A 15,194-nucleotide genomic window follows, 5' to 3' on the forward strand; every position below is an offset into this window, starting at 1 on the left:
GACAGGGTCTTCCTGTGTTGCCCAGGCTGGTCTCAAACTCCTGGACTCTAAGTTATCCTTCCATCTTGGCCTCCCAAAGTGCTGGGATTACAGGCGTGAGCCACTGCGCCCAGGCTATACAATTCTACTTTCACCCTTTGTTCCCAGGTCTTGTTACTCCTGAACTAAGCACATGGTGATGGCTTTGAGCAGAGCTGATTATTGGAGTTGCTCAAATCATCCCCACTCCATTGTCCTTTCTCTGTGGATCTGAGGTCTGGGCTGGGACTCAGCATTTGGAACTTGGTGGGGAGTGGGAGACAATGGGGGAGAGCATTGTAGCTTTAAGCATTTGCAGTGCCTGAGTATGAAATTGTCCTGAGCATAAATGTGCCATGAGGGACCCTGCAACTGAAGGTGGAGGAGGCAAGAGGAGGAGCAGGTGCTGAGGTGTAGAGCCCAGAATCACTGCCTGGAGCCTGGCCAGGGGCCTGCAGGGGGCTGAATCAGAGGCCACAGGGCAGAGGGATGGGATGGGGAGTACTTACTCCCTGGGAGGCAAACAGGCAAATGATCCTTCTAGCCAAGGTGGGACTAAACCCAGGGCTCAAAGTCAGCCCTTAATTCAGACTTGTTAAACTCCTTGGAGTTGTTCCTTAAGCCGAAGAATCTCCTGTTTAGTTCAGCCCAACAAAAGTTTATTGAGGAAGTACCTACAGTGTCCCAGCAGGCATGAGGAATACAAAGTCCAGCAAGACAGGGACCCTGCCACAAGGGGCTCAGGTCCTACAACCTCGGCTTTACCTGTGCCTCTTCCTCCCTCCTGCCAACTTTGAATGCTTGGGTGGAGGCTCTGAGGGTGGTGCTTCTTAAGTGCACATGGCAGCATTTTAGCTTCCTGGCACCCCAGCACTTGGGCTAGAATTAAGGCCTGGCAGGTCTGCAGAGCAGCACAGACTGGGAATTGGCAAACACACCTGCTTATGGAGGTGGACCCTGATCCTGCTGTGGGAAGAGAGAGGTTTCTGGGCTTTGGCATCTGGAACTGCTTCTCAGCTCCCTCTGTGATGGTCGCATGACTGGAGGAGCAGAGGCAGGAGGGCCTCTGGGTTGCAAGTGAGAAAGATCCCAGTAGAATTGCCCCAAGGTAATGGCTCAGGCTGCCCATCCCTCAGTCAGACCAGCTCCCCCTTCTCATCCTCCAAGCTGGCTGGTCTCCTCTCCTCTGCACCTGGGCCATCCCTGGCCCCAGTTCTTTGCTTTGGTTCTTCAGCACTTTCCTTCTTCTCTGCCTTTTCAACACCCTCATCCCCCAAGTCTGGATTCAGCCCTGCTGTCTTCAGAAAGGCTTCCTAAACCCTCTCAGACCCAGTTTCCGCTCCTTTCTCCATATGCTTGCTGGGCAGAGAATCAACAGCCCCCAGTTCAGCATTTACCTGTTTCCTGGGAGTTCTTTCTCACCCTCTCTGCTTCCTGAAGGGAAGGCAGGCAACATGTTTTGTGCACCCACCATGTTCCAGGCAGTTGCATGGAGGCTGGGTATGTCCTAGCTCTGTTTTTTATGAGCTGTGTGACTTTGGGTAAGTGTTTTCATTTCTCTGAGTCTCATTTTCTCATTTGAGATTGAGGATGTGATGCCTACTCAGAGGGAAGTTGTAAGAACTGGATGGAATAATCCATGCAAAGCACTTTGCACACAGGTCCAGGCTCATAGTAAATGGCTAACATATGGCAGCTTTTGTTATTCTTTGATAGGTATTATCTCATTGAATCCTCACCCTAGCTTTATAAGGTAGACATCATTCCACAAAGGGGAGCAAATGAGCCTTAGGGCTGAAATGACTTGCTTGAGGTCGCACAACAGACAGGCAGCAAGGCAGGGATCCAAGCCTAGGGGTGGGCTGCTCTGAGGCAACACCCATCCTTCTACCACCTCTGCTTCCTGAGTCCTGGCCCCTGTTTCCCATGCTTTTTAATGTTCCTCACAGTCCCAGCCAGGGCACTCAGCAAATGCTGTTTGAATAATCTTTCCTGGCTGGTTTAAGGGAAACCAGGTTTGCAGCAGGAGTGCAGGAAATGCGACCCCTTGAACATTCCACTCTCTTTCAGATTTCTATCTGGTCCAAGTTGCCCATGGATCCCTGCTAGTGTACTGCATGCCACTCCAACACCAGGCAGTGCTATGCTGTGTGGCACCATATCTCACCCAGGAGTGAAACCAAATCATGCCCTCAGGGAAAATGAGCCGGTTCCTTTTGATTTTTTAAATAGCAGAGAATAAAGTTATGAAAAGAAAAAGAAAAGTAAGGGAAATACCTGCCTGGATAATCCCCCATGACTGGGGCAACCACTGTCTGAAGCTGGCAGCTGGAAAACAAAGAGAATAGCCATTAGCTGCCAGCTGGGCACTGGGCGGTGTGGCATTATGAAGCCTGTGTCCTGTGAGGGTCAGCAGGCGAGGCTTCCTGCTTGGGATGGCTTCTTGATCTTCCCTATTCCCACAGATAGAGCCAAGGCTCTGCCAAGAGCTTTTCTTCTTGACATGATTGTAGTCAGGAAGATTTTCATGTCATTCCAGATCATAGTTCCCAGTTTAATTCTCTAGCAAATGCTAGAAGCTACCACTTCCATCTTGGCTGTGTGTTCTTTTGTACCAACTGATGCTTGTATCTTTACTCCTTACTCCACTGGTTATTTAGTTTATGCCCGTGCAGACCTCGGTGCTGGGTTCCCTGGGGCTTGTGGAAGAAGGCGCTTGCCTGTGCTCATTTGTGTGTTCATCTCATGGCCCATGCTGCAGGAGAGGTGGGCGGTTGTCAGCATATTTTGGTTCTTAGTTTTTGCTACCAGGCCATGGATTTTTTTCTGTTGCTTTGTATTTTGTATTATTTATTTTATTTTTGAGAGTCTTGCTCTGTCACCCAGGCTGGAGTGCAGTGGCACCATCTCGGCTCACTGCAGCTTCTGTCTCCTGGGTTCAAGAGGTTCTTGTGCCTCAGACTCCCAAGTAGCTGGGATTACAGGCGTGCGCCACCACACCTGGCTAATTTTTGTATTTTTAGTAGAGATGGGGTTTCACCATGTTGGTCAGGCTGGTCTTGAACTCCTGACCTCAAGCGATCTGCCTGCCTCGGGCTCCCAAAGTGCTGGGATTACAGGTGTGAGCCACTGTGCCCGGCCATTTTTTCCATTTAAAACCCTTTAAAAACACACCTGAAGGTGCAGCTTCCTTTCCTGAAGGGAATTAAAACCATGCTATTAGTAGGCATGGGATACGGGAATAGATCATCTTTGGGTGCTGGTCCAGAAAGTAGTGAGTAAGTGAGACAAGCAAAGATAATATTGTTTAGCACAATGCTTTGTGACAGGCACTATAGTCGTCCCTATTAAGTCAGAATCTCTTGGGACAGGTGACTGAGTAAAAAAAACAAAAGTAAAACAAAAAACATGCAAAGGAGATGATGTTTTACAGCCTGTTGGCTGGTTGTCAGGCATAGGCAAATCTTGCCCTCAAGAGCAGGAAACCCACTGATACATGCCATCCAGTAAAATCACACTAGAGCTCTTTGAGATTGAAATAACTAAGGTCTCGAAAAGGAAACTTGCCCAAGGATGCACCTGAGCTGTCAAGATACTGCCTCTCCTGTCTGTGTCTCAGGGCTGCGCTTTCCTCTGAGTAGTTATGAATAAAGGAGCAGCAGGACATTGCCATCACCTCTGAGGGATCTGAGCACAGATGTGAGTGACAGTAGAAATGGGCTGTGTGAGGAAAAGACCCCAGGCTCCACTGAAATCAGAGTGTACTGAGGAGGTGGTGTGCATTGGATGGAACAGGCATGAGGCACTAGTGGCATGACCTTGGCGAGTTAGTTATTGACCTTCATGAGCCTCAGTTTCTTCACCTGGAAAATGGGTTGGATGATCATCCAGTTCCCAGTGTTTCATTGAAGGTTAGACAAGATCATACAATTCAATGAGTGTGACCAACAGTGCATGGCACATTTAAGTACTCAAACAAGGCAAGTTTTCTTCCCATATCCATGCTCCCCACTTTCTCCCTTACTTCCTCCTTTAAAAAGAGTTGTTTTAAATAGCTATCTGGATTTTTCTTCTGCACCACTTCAAAGTCAATGAAAATCAGCTTTAGCTTCCTTCTTTCTCTTCTTCCCCTCTCATAATGGGCATGGCTCCGGGGCTGGGTCTGAGGCTCCGTTCTCAACCAGGAAGCACAGGGCTGGGCTGCTCGCTGTTGGTTTCGGTACCTTCTTCTCCCAGGAAGGGCCCTGGTCCAGGGGCTTGCAGTGGCCTCCCCTCACTTCAGTCTGTAGATACCTTGCTGTACATATTTGCTCTCCCTTGGCTGCCTGGGTCTCACTGGGTGTGCAGCTGGCTTTTCTTCCTGGGTGGGATTTGGTGATGATAAAGCAGGCACTTGTTGAGGGCTGTTATTACTTGGGAGTTTTTTGGTTTCAAGGCACAGGAACCAAACTTGAATGAGCTTAAGCAAAAATGGGATGCATAGCTCATGCCTCTCATACCAACACTTTGGGAGGCTGAGGCTGGAGGAGCACTCAAGGCCAGCAGTTCAAGATCAGCATGGTCAATATAGCAAGAGCTTGTCTCTACAAAAAAAAAAAAAAAAAAAAATTAAATTAAATTAAAAAGGATACATTGGAAGGTTTCGAGGAGGCTCAAAGATTCAAAAGAGGTGCAGAAGAATCAAGCCCCAGGAAGACAGCATGTGACCTCCAGCATCCCCAGACCAGAGTCCCCTGTTCAGTGCACTATGGCTGCAGGCAGCTCCCAGCTGACCCCACACAGCCCTGCCGCCAACCTAAGAGGACCAGGCCTTCCCCAGGAGTTTTCAGATTGGAATTTGGCCTGGCCTGGAGCATGTGCACACCCCATGTACCACTGCTAAGGAGAAAAGATACTCCCATGAGCCCACCTTGAGTCCTCTACCCTCCTTTTTGGCTGGAGAGTGGGAGATGGGGTGGAGTCTGTTATCAGGAGAGAGACACAGAGAGAAGAATACTAGTAATATTAATAATTAAGTATAATGCTCACTTTTCTTGAGCTACTTTATGCAAGTCACATTCTAAGCTCTTTACCTGCATAACTCATTTAATCTTCACAGTCAACCCATTTTACATACCAGGAAACTGAGGTAGAGAGAGGTTAAGCCATTTGCCCAAAGTCACATAGCTAGTTAGGAGGAGAGCTGGAAGTGAACCCAAGCAGAGGGCTCCAGAAGTGCCGTTACCCACCCACTCTGATGCAGACAATAACAGACATCACCTCCAAGCACCTGCTCTGAGCAAGCAATGGGCTAAGTCCTTTATAGCATTATCTCATTTAATCTTCAGAGAAGCCCTATGAAGTGGGTGCTAACATCATCCACATTTTAAAAAAAGAAATTGAGGCTCACAGAGATGATGTGATTTGCCTAGGGCCACCCAACTAATTTAAAGTGACAGAGCTGGGATAGGACCCTTGGTTTGACTGATCATAGGGCCCAAGTTCTTAACTGCCTCACTGGGTAGCCTGCACATTTAGACACTTCTCTTGCTCTGTCTGAAGCTCCCCTGGTTTGGCTCAGCACCTGAGTCTTTGTCCACAGTCTGGGGAGGGGCTGGGATGTGGAGACCCCTACCTGCTGCATGCTGCTGAGGGGTCGGCTGTGAGGTTTGAGCTGGTCTTGATCTATCTCACACTGACCTACACCAGATGGTTCTTGAACAAGTCTTCAGTGCATTGAAACTCTGAGTTTATTCATTTCTTCATTCAACAAATATTTACTGAGTGCCTGGAGGCTCCAGGCCCTGTCCAAGTGCTGGGGTCCCTCAGGGAAGAGCTTAGACTTGGAAAACATCCAAGAGGAAGGTTCCCGGAGTTCCTGTCACTTGGGCCTGTCATGTCCCACTCAATCTCACAGGAAACCTTCCCTGTATTACCCAAATCAGGCCCATGAGGGACCAGAGACCTCGTGCTTCTTTGCTTGGCACTGGCCTGATGGCAAGTCCAAGGAGAGACAGCATTTCTTCATTCTGGTTGATTACAAAGGAAAATATAGTGTCAGGGAATGAGCATGGGTGTGGACTCAGGCCAGCTCCATCAGGAGTCCCAGGGCTGCTGTGGTCTCTGCTAATCGAGACTTTGGGTGAAGCACTTTGCTGTGCCATGCCTCAGTTTCCCCCTCTGTAATGATACTGTACTACCTGTCTTACAGGGTTGCTGGGAGGATTAGCTGAGGTAGCAGTGTTAACTACCCAAGGCAATACCTCTACACAGGTTAATCCCTCCCTCTTATAACAACTAAGTAGTTTTGTCGGTGTCTCTAAAAGTCAGGGTACCTGGAGGGGGGCAGCTGAATGGGGTCTTAGGTGAGGAAATCACCAACTGTATCAAGCTCCTCATTTTACGGATGAGGGAACAGAGGCCCTGACCCTCAAAGGCCAGAAGGTATTGGGCTCTAGGACCTTCTAATTTGTTGGTGTTACAGGGAGCTCAAGTGTATTTGGCTGTTGGTCAGACAAAGTGTACGAGTTGGTCCTTTGAGTGGCTGGACACAGTGTGCCCAGGCTTCTGTGAGCATCTGACCAGTGGTCAGCCCTTGTAGCCTGGTCCAGTCATACCTGCCTCCAACCCACCATGAAGACAGCCTAAGCAGAACCTTGAAGAGCCCCGTGTCCCTGCTGCTGGTCTCCGTAATGCCTTAGGGTGGGTAGGGACTTTTGTTCCTGAGATCTAGAGAGCATGGCGGGGTCCCTGGCTTCTGAAACTCTGGTTGGACCAATGATGGAATTCTGTACCAGGATGTCCAGCTCCCCACCCACAGATCCCAGAAGCTCCCCTTGAGAAGCAGAGGGCAGACAAGTCAAGGCCTCTAGCCGCTTTGACTTCTGGCTGGAAGCAGCAGCACCGAGCCTGCAGCACAGGCTGATAGAATGTGGCCCAGGCAGGCCAGCCTGTTTGTCAGCTGGCACAAGCCCCGAGGTGTGTGGGCTTGGTAATGATGATGACGGGCGGGCAGGGCTGCCGCTTCTGCCCAGGTGGCCGCCCTTGGAGCTTGCCAGGCTTGCCCGGTGTGTGGGCCCACCAGGACTACAATCAGAGTCGATGTCCAGTACACCTTTCCCTCAGCTTGGTGGGAACGACCATGAGCACAGGGGCAGCCAGTCCTGGGCTCCAATCCTGCCTTGCTGTAGGGGCTTGGCAAGTGCCATCTGTTCTGTAAGCCTCTGTTTGCTGTCTGTGAGGAGCCACTGAGATAAAACAGATCTAGTCTCCACCCTTGATGGTTCCATGTGTGACCAGTACACAGCACTTCATAGGCTGTCTCCCATTAACAGGCTGAGAATTCTGAACAGTGAGTCCCATCTCCCAGCACTCTAACAATGTGTGCTCTTTGTGTGCTAGAGAGAGAGAGAGTGTGTGTGTGAGTGTGTGTGTGGGGGGGAGCACCACTCTGTTGAGCAAAGTGTGCGTATACCTCCCTGGAGTATGAATATTGCCTCTTATAGATGTCAAATTTCACACCTGTGTTAGTTTTTGTCCCTTTGAGGTTACCTCTTAAATATTTTGATTTATTTTTTAATGTGGAAGTAAATCATTAGAAATATTTTGTAACTCTGGGCTTCGTTTTCCAAACAGGTGTAGAGGCATTTTCTGCAGAAGCAATAGGATGTCATGAAATAATGTGGGTCGTCACTGGAAGCCAAGAGAAAAATTGGTTTAGGAAACTCAGCCATGATCAGCTGGTGCACTTTCATAACTCCCTAGTTTACTCAGTGTTAGAAAATGGGACCCATTTCACACTGGGGACTTGTTATCCAGTTTTACACCTGCTTGATTTACTTTCATTGTGCCTCACACTTAAAAATTCTGACACTTTCTGTTTTTACTAAAGCAGCGAATAAAGCATTGTTTTCCGGATCCCTCCTACTCCTCAGCAAAGTCTTTGTGTAGAGATCTGATAAGCCCTTAGGGTGCCCTGACTGCAGCCAACAATAGAATTTGTTTATCCATCTTGCTATTCCTTTCTTCACGTGCAAAACTTGTTGGAGGCCAGGGAGAGATTCTCTGTCCATTTCCTCTTGCTGGGTGAAGTGTCCCACAAGGCAAAGTGCACAAGCATGCGTGACCTCTTGGAGGAGACTAGAAAGGAGGCATAAGCTACGATGATGTCACTGACATTAATTGTTGGGCTCTTGTTTTTTAAAGGAACATGGCAACCCGTGTGTGTCTCATCCCAGAAAGAGAAGACTTTAACCACTGTGATGCCTGAGAATCCAGTGAGTAAGTCACAGTGGTGGATCTTGTTTACCGTGGAGTAGCTCCTGGGGGCTGGTCCTAGGCTTAGGAAAGTGTGGGATGTTCCCACCATCCTGGGGCAGCTTGCCGTGCCCAGGGCGCGCTGTTCCCTCTGAGTCAGCACCACCTCCTCTGCACTCCCCTAGCGCTGTGTTCTTGCCTCAGATACACCAGTGAGTTAGGGTTTGTTCACCTGCTTGTCCCACCTACCGGCTGTGGGAGCCTCAAGGGCAAGGAACCAGACTCCAGCCTTCCTGTCTGAGCCAGGCAGCAATTCCCGGCAGGCACAGTACAAGGCACATCACAGGTGACCAACAGCTGTTTGTGGACTCAAGGAGTCTCAACCCTGAGGTTTGATCAGGGCTTTTATGGTCCACAAAGCTTCATCACAAACAGTGTCTTATGGGAACCTTTGTGTCCTGGGTGGGGTGGTCATATTATCCTTGTTTATTTTATAGACATGGAGGCTGGGGTCTGAGGAGTCAGATAGCCTGCCACAGGTGGTAGCCTAGTAAGTGCCCAGGACTCATGTTTTCTGTGTCCCAGGCTAGCCTGGTTTCTGTAACCTTATAATTAGAAAGGTTGTTTAGAGTAAACCCCTCATTGCCAAACAGGGAGACTGAGGCCCGGCCTGAAGATACTTCCTCAAGGTGACAGGGCTCACTGGTGTCCAATGGAGAATTGAAACGCAGGCCCTGGACTTCCTGTCTGGCGTTTTGGCACCCCTCCTCCCTCCTCCTCTGCCCTGCTCCTGTATTCAGCAATCAGAGAACATTTTGGGACCATATATCTGTGTTTACAGGAGGGTGAAGAACTTACAGAAAGCCATGAGTTAGAGGGAACATAGGGATGAATAAAACCCTCCCTTCTCTCCGGGAGCTTCCCTGGACATGTGAGCCTTGGCAGGGCCTTGAAGCGGCTCAGTTTAGTTGTGGGAGGAGGGAGGATGAAGGTGAGGGTGAGGGGAGAGCATCAGGGCCCAATCCAAGAAGCTGGGGCATGGGCGGAGGCCCCGGCGGAGGGGCAGCCGGCATGCATGTCAGGGCATTTGGCAGCTGGCCTGGTGGGCGCTGAGGGATCATGTGGGGTGAGGAGTCCACGGGAGTCCTGAATGGCAGGATGACAAGGGGTTGACTGGACCTCAGGGAAAGCTGCTCCAGGAGTTCTCATTCTTAGTATCTGGGGAAAGACCCAGGCAAAGAGCTGATTGGCCAGTCTGCCACAGCCTGAGAAACTGTCCCCTCTCTGGAGAAACAGAATACAGAGTTTGTCCACAGAGGAGGGTCAGGCAATGAACAGTGAATTCCAATGTTGTCTGAAATGTGTGGGGAGGGGAGTGTGAGCAATTCTGGCTGGCTCAATCCTATTGCCCTCAAATGAATTTTTGTTTTGTTCTGTTTCTGTTGAACACACGTGCTGTTGTTCTCTCTTCCCTTTGGAATCTTGGGTCCCTCCTGGCTCATCCATTCAACCCAGGCTTGACCCAGGGCCAGGTGGGTCCTGGCTACTCTTCTGTGTTCATTCTACCTTTTCTTGCAACTTCCTGGACTTGAGGACTGGGACTGATTGCCAGCTTCATCTCCATTGGCAGGGTGAAACATAAAATTTCCCCAAATTACAGAGAATGTGATGCTTGCCAAATAGGTACCTTGGATTATTTTCCAAAGCATTCCCAAATTATACACTTCTCTAGGGCAGGGGAAGTGTGTCATGTTGTATCATTATTATTTACACTTCATATTTCTTTGCACTTTATGTTTTATAAAGGTCATTTCATCTTCATGATCAAGCAGGTGGACTTCTCCCATTTTACAGATGAGAAATTTGCCTTAGGCAGGCTGTAACCTGCCCAAGGCAATGCAGCTGTCTAAGGGCTGAGCTGGGACATGGCCCAGTCCTACTGTTTATAAATTCCATGTCTCTCCTCTGCTAAACTCCAACCATAGTAAATCTCTGGAGGGCCTGAGACATAAGAGGAGCTCAATAAACACTTGTGGAATGAGTGAACTTTGGCTCTTTTTTTTTTTTTTTTGGCCACTCTCAACCATAAGTGGACCCTCTTTGGCAGCAAAGAGAACACTACCCTGTGGAATATTTGAGTTTCTTGCCATGATAAGGAACTGGTGAGCTCTCTTCTCACCCAGCCTTACCTCTGGGAACTAGGTCATGCACACTGAATAATTAATTCCTTAACTTTTACTCGGAGCTTCCTCCTCCTGACATTGAGATGCTACGTTAGACATTGATCTATGAGAGGTCCTTGGGAGAAGCAGATCCTACTGTTTGTTGTCACAGACCTTCAGTGACCCATCTAATTGCCCATGAATAATACCTGTGGCCTAAACAGGTCAGCCTTCCAGGCAGTTCACTCATCTCCTCCTTCTACCCTTCCCCCACCAACCTTCTCTAGACTGAGGAAGAAGGACAGGTGTGTATTATCTTAGATATGCAGGGTTCTGTACAGTTAGGGGAGCCTACCTCTTCCTTCTCACTGACCTCTGAACTTTTCCATATGTTGTGGCAAGGGCTGGAGAAACAACAAGAAAACCATGTCAAGATGGGAAAGAATTCATGGGCTCCGGGAGGCAGTTATCAAAATATCCGCTGGGTCTGCTCTTTCCCTAAGTGATACTTGGGTCATCTTTCTTCGAGTCTGCAAGGGGTCCAGCTGGCCTTGTTAGACTCTTGAGGTCAACAGAATAGAGTAGAAATAAGAGTGGGCTGAGACCAAGAGAGCCATGTTCTAGTGTTGACTGTCCACAGCTTAGCTATGTGGCCTTGGGCGAGTCACAGAACCTCAGGGGCCTTCAGATTTCTTATTCAGGAATTCAGGGAGGGGTGGAGGTTTGGTGGTATCTTAAGTCTCCTTGACTTCTGTGGTCCTGGTCCTCAGTGTCTCTCTCAGTTTGTCCTTGTGATTAGCGCTGTCTTCTCCTCCAGGTCACCTCCTCCTCATGTGGTCAGAGCTTGCTTCTGTAAGCACTTTCATCCTGATCTTTGTAGCTTTGCCATCTCTCCCCTGAGCCACCCTGAGTTATGCCAGAGTGCAGATAAGAACTCCTTGTTGTTGCCCTACTCTTCTGCCAAGCAGCATGGGAGAAAACTCTAACCTTGTGAGATTCTTAGAGATCTAAGGAGTGAAAGTTGGTTGGTATCAGAGGAAAATGGGATTAAAGGTTGTTGGGATTTTCAAGTCCTTGATGCCCCAGGGTACCTGGATTGTACTGAATTTTTGATCAGAGGGTAGTCAATATGTTCTTAAGAATATGGCCCCAAGTTGGCCAACCCTTGTGATCAGGGGTGACCAGACACTTTGGAGAAATAAAGGGAATAGCATTGGTAGAAGGTTGCTCAGTGAGAGATGAGAGATACCTCAGATGGACAACCAATATGAAAAGGGGAAAGGCTAGGGAAGGTGGATTTGTCTCTAACATTTACAATTGTAAAGTATTAAAGCTGAAAAGAATGACGGATCCTTTAATCCACTTCTCCCGTTTATTAGTAAAGAAACTGAGGCCCAGAGACATGACTCAAGCACACCCATAGAGCACGCTGGTGGTAGAAGTGAGACAGAAGCTAAGTCTCCTGATTCCCAGCAAGTGGCTCTCTCTGCAGTTCCATGTTGCCTCCTCATGTGGGTTCAGCCACCGTGCCTTCCTCTTTTCTCCTCCACCCTGCACTTGAATGTCTAAGGTGTTAGCAGGGCCCCCACAGCTCCTACCTCATTGTTTATCAAGGCCTAATAAAACCTGGGTGCAACAGCATGGAGAGGTTGAGGCTTCTTATGTGCAGGCTGTTTTGATTTGTATTTAGTGACTTAACACTGTTGAGTTGCCGTTATTCTGTTTTATGATGTGTCTTGGGGTGAAAGATTAATTCAAGACAGGAAATGAAGGCTATAAGATGGCCCAGCCTTAGCAGGAGTAGCCTCTTGTGAGTTTGCCATTCAAATCAAAATCATATGAGCGTTGTTGCTAAGCAGGCCTTGTTGTGAGAACCTCCAGCAAAGGGCATGGATTACACTGTTGCTTGCTCTGAGAGGGGCTTTTTCAGTCAGAGACTGGCCATCCCAGCACTATGCTGATGGCACATAAACCAGAATGGAAACCACTCACTTTTTCTGTAGAACTCCATTTGGCCCAACACTTCCTGCTGAGCTCAAGGAAATGCATCTTGAGCACTTTGCATTGGGCAAGCACTAGGTTTACATATATTACCTTGTTTTTCCTCATAGCAGCTCTCTGAGAGATAGGCATGGCTACCTGTTGTATTGAGGAGAAAATTGAGACAGTTACAGGTTAAATAACTTGTCCATGCCCACAAGGGCCAGGACTCAAATGCAAGGTATCTGACTCTAAAGCCCTTCCTGGTTCCACATTTCACATGGCTCTCTGCACACAGAAGGAAGGGCTGGGGAAAAATAGGCAAGGCATTGACTGAAGCGTCAAACATTTATTGTGGGACTTCCAAATGCCAGGTCCTGGGCTTGGTTCTTGGGATGCAAAAGTGAGTAAGACCTAGTCCCTTTACTCCTAGGACTTGTGGCCTAGCCTGGTGGTGGGACAGATGTATATGATGACAGTCATAGCTCCCTTATCGCTCTGGAAGCACTGAGAAGAGAGCAGCACAGAGGGAAGACTGCACCAAGGAGGGGCTGTGAGACTTGGGTACTGAAGGATGATCAGAAGGTTGCCAGGCAGAAAAGGAGGCAGACAGTTCTCCAAGAAAACTGGGTGGTGGTGTGAAAGGGCCTGATTTGGTGTTTGGAAGTAAGGAGGAGTAGTGTGCCTGCTTTTTTCTTAGCTGAGGGTGCAAGGAATGAGACATTCAGTTGAGAGATCAGCTCTGAAGTGGGAGAGGAGGGGAGTTCAGAATTAGACTGTCAAGGGCTTTGCAAAACAGTTGCTGCTAGGTGAGATTCATTGAAAGAAACATTAGCAGAGACCAGGAAAGCTTCTCCAAATATGAATTCTGCAGCTGTCTGATGGATGTTTCCATATAGAGAAAGGAACTTCTGCTGGGGGCTCATTTTCAGAGAGTTTGTGTCCGTTTTCTGCATTTTGTGTCTCACACACCAATGGAAGTGATTATTGATGGGGCAAAGTGAATGGGGTGGGACGGGCCACACCAACAGTTCATATTTAAAATGTCTCAGATTCCTCTTGCCAGATAAGCTGATAGCAAACACCCTTGTGAGTTCCTGCACAGATTGACTCTCCAGGGATCGTTTTGCATTCCAGACAGGGTCACATAATATTTCTGCAGGAGCTGGGGCTCTGGGTTGAGAAAGCTACTTAAAAATAAAGACCCACAAAAAATATAGTTGTTTTTAAGGATGACATTTGCAAGGCAAAAGTATCCAGGAAGTAGATTATTTGTCATGAGGGTGAGCCAGAATTTTTAAAAATATCAGATCATTAGAGTGGAAAGAATAATGGCGGAGAGAGAGAGGGAAAGAGAGAGAGAGAGAGCTCCAGGAACTCTTGTCTCCTGGGCGTGGTTGTTCCCTCACACCCCCACTTTAATGAATACCTTGTGAGGTCTGCCCCAGGAAATGAGTTTCAAACATTGAACTTGGAGCCTGAATTGTCTTCTGTGGAGAGGAGCAGACCAATAAACCAGAGAGTGATTTGGAGTCTAAGACTTCTTGGTCTTGTATCAACAGTCCCTATCTGCTGCCCGTGGGTTTTGTATCTTTATGAGAAAAGAAAAAAATCTTTTTTGGAACAGTTGGGGCTTATTTTAGTAAACATGTTTTTCAGAGCATAAGCCCAAATACCAAGGAAAGAGTCCAATGTCTTTATTCAGCCAAGAGAAATGTATTCATCAGGATGATGGGAGGCTGTCTCCCTCCCACCAGGGAAGAGTCACTATCGGGGCCATACCTTCGGGGCTCCCCTCCTCTGGGGCTTCTGGATGTTGGGGTTTGGGGCTGGTGAGGGACATTTTGACCCCCTGAATGGTCAAGGCCCTTTCTGGGCCCTGGAACCTATGACCCAGCCTCTCTGAGCTCTCAGGAATGTGGCCTCTGAGTGTGGCCTGGAGAGGCAGCGTTCTTCCCCGAGACTGTCTCACACAGGTCTGCATTGCTCTCAATGTAGTGAATTGCTCAGAACCATAAATTGCAACGGTTCTGCAGCCTCCGAGCCAAGTAGGCAAATGTTATAGGACTTTCAAACCTCAGTGCTCGTGCACCTAGTTCAGGGAAGTGAAATACAACCTGTCAGACCAATAACCTCCTCCAGTCAGTTCAGCTACAACCTGTCAGACCAATAACCTCCTCCAGTTAGTTCAGCAACTGAGTATACATTAGGGACTGGTTCTACCCTGTCTTCTCAGACAGGCATTTTTGTATTTGCCATCTGTAACCTTACTTGGCTTTATAGACATCTGGGGAGAAGTTCCCGAGAGACTTCAGTTCCTCTGTATAGTAAAGGACTGGGTCAAAACTGTCCTGATCTCTTTCACTTCTGTTCAGATGTCTGAAATGCCTCCTGATAGCAGCATATTTTCCGTGGGCAGAGAGCTCCTCTCAGCCCACATCCTGATGAAGGAAGGAATCCTTTCTCAGAACTGTCTCACCTTGCCGGTTTCTGGTCTGTTCACTCTCCTGAGGTTGTACCTAAGAACTGTCCAGCTGGGTTCATGTAGCACATCGCCTGGCACATGGTAATCAGCGTTGAATGAATGACCAGCAAGGAAATCCTTCTGTTTTCCAGCAGAACAAAATGGAAGTGAACAGGCCTCAGACTATGTGGCCTGCATGCTATCAGGACCCAGCATGCACTTCAGAAAAGACCCCTTCGGTGTTTGGCATAAAGGAAGTTACCCGATAAAGGCATCTTCTAGGCCAGGGCCTGGAAAGACAGATGATGTTTAATCCACATCACCTCAAGATGACG

The 15,194-nt window shown here is 48.4% G+C and overlaps 1 protein-coding gene across 20 annotated transcripts in view; it reads left to right on the top strand.

Annotated features, from left to right (window-relative positions):
* MICAL2 (microtubule associated monooxygenase, calponin and LIM domain containing 2) overlaps positions 1-15,194 on the top strand; it is a 270,478-nt gene that overhangs the window by 38,900 nt on the left and 216,384 nt on the right. For 8 of the 20 annotated variants that reach the window (XR_003029112.4, XR_008954577.2, XM_055094131.2 and 5 more), the window contains exon 2: positions 8,203-8,273. The exons of 5 other annotated variants lie outside the window; for them this stretch is intronic. The gene's annotated coding sequence lies outside the window, so the exon portion shown is untranslated. Of the gene's footprint in view, positions 1-8,202; positions 8,278-15,194 lie in introns of all 20 variants that reach the window. 7 more of the 20 variants (XR_008954575.2, XR_008954578.2, XM_055094133.2 and 4 more) reach the window with 1 other exon arrangement.

Source organism: Pan paniscus, chromosome 9, assembly GCF_029289425.2.
Source record: "Pan paniscus chromosome 9, NHGRI_mPanPan1-v2.0_pri, whole genome shotgun sequence".
Taxonomy (NCBI): Eukaryota; Metazoa; Chordata; class Mammalia; order Primates; family Hominidae; genus Pan; species Pan paniscus.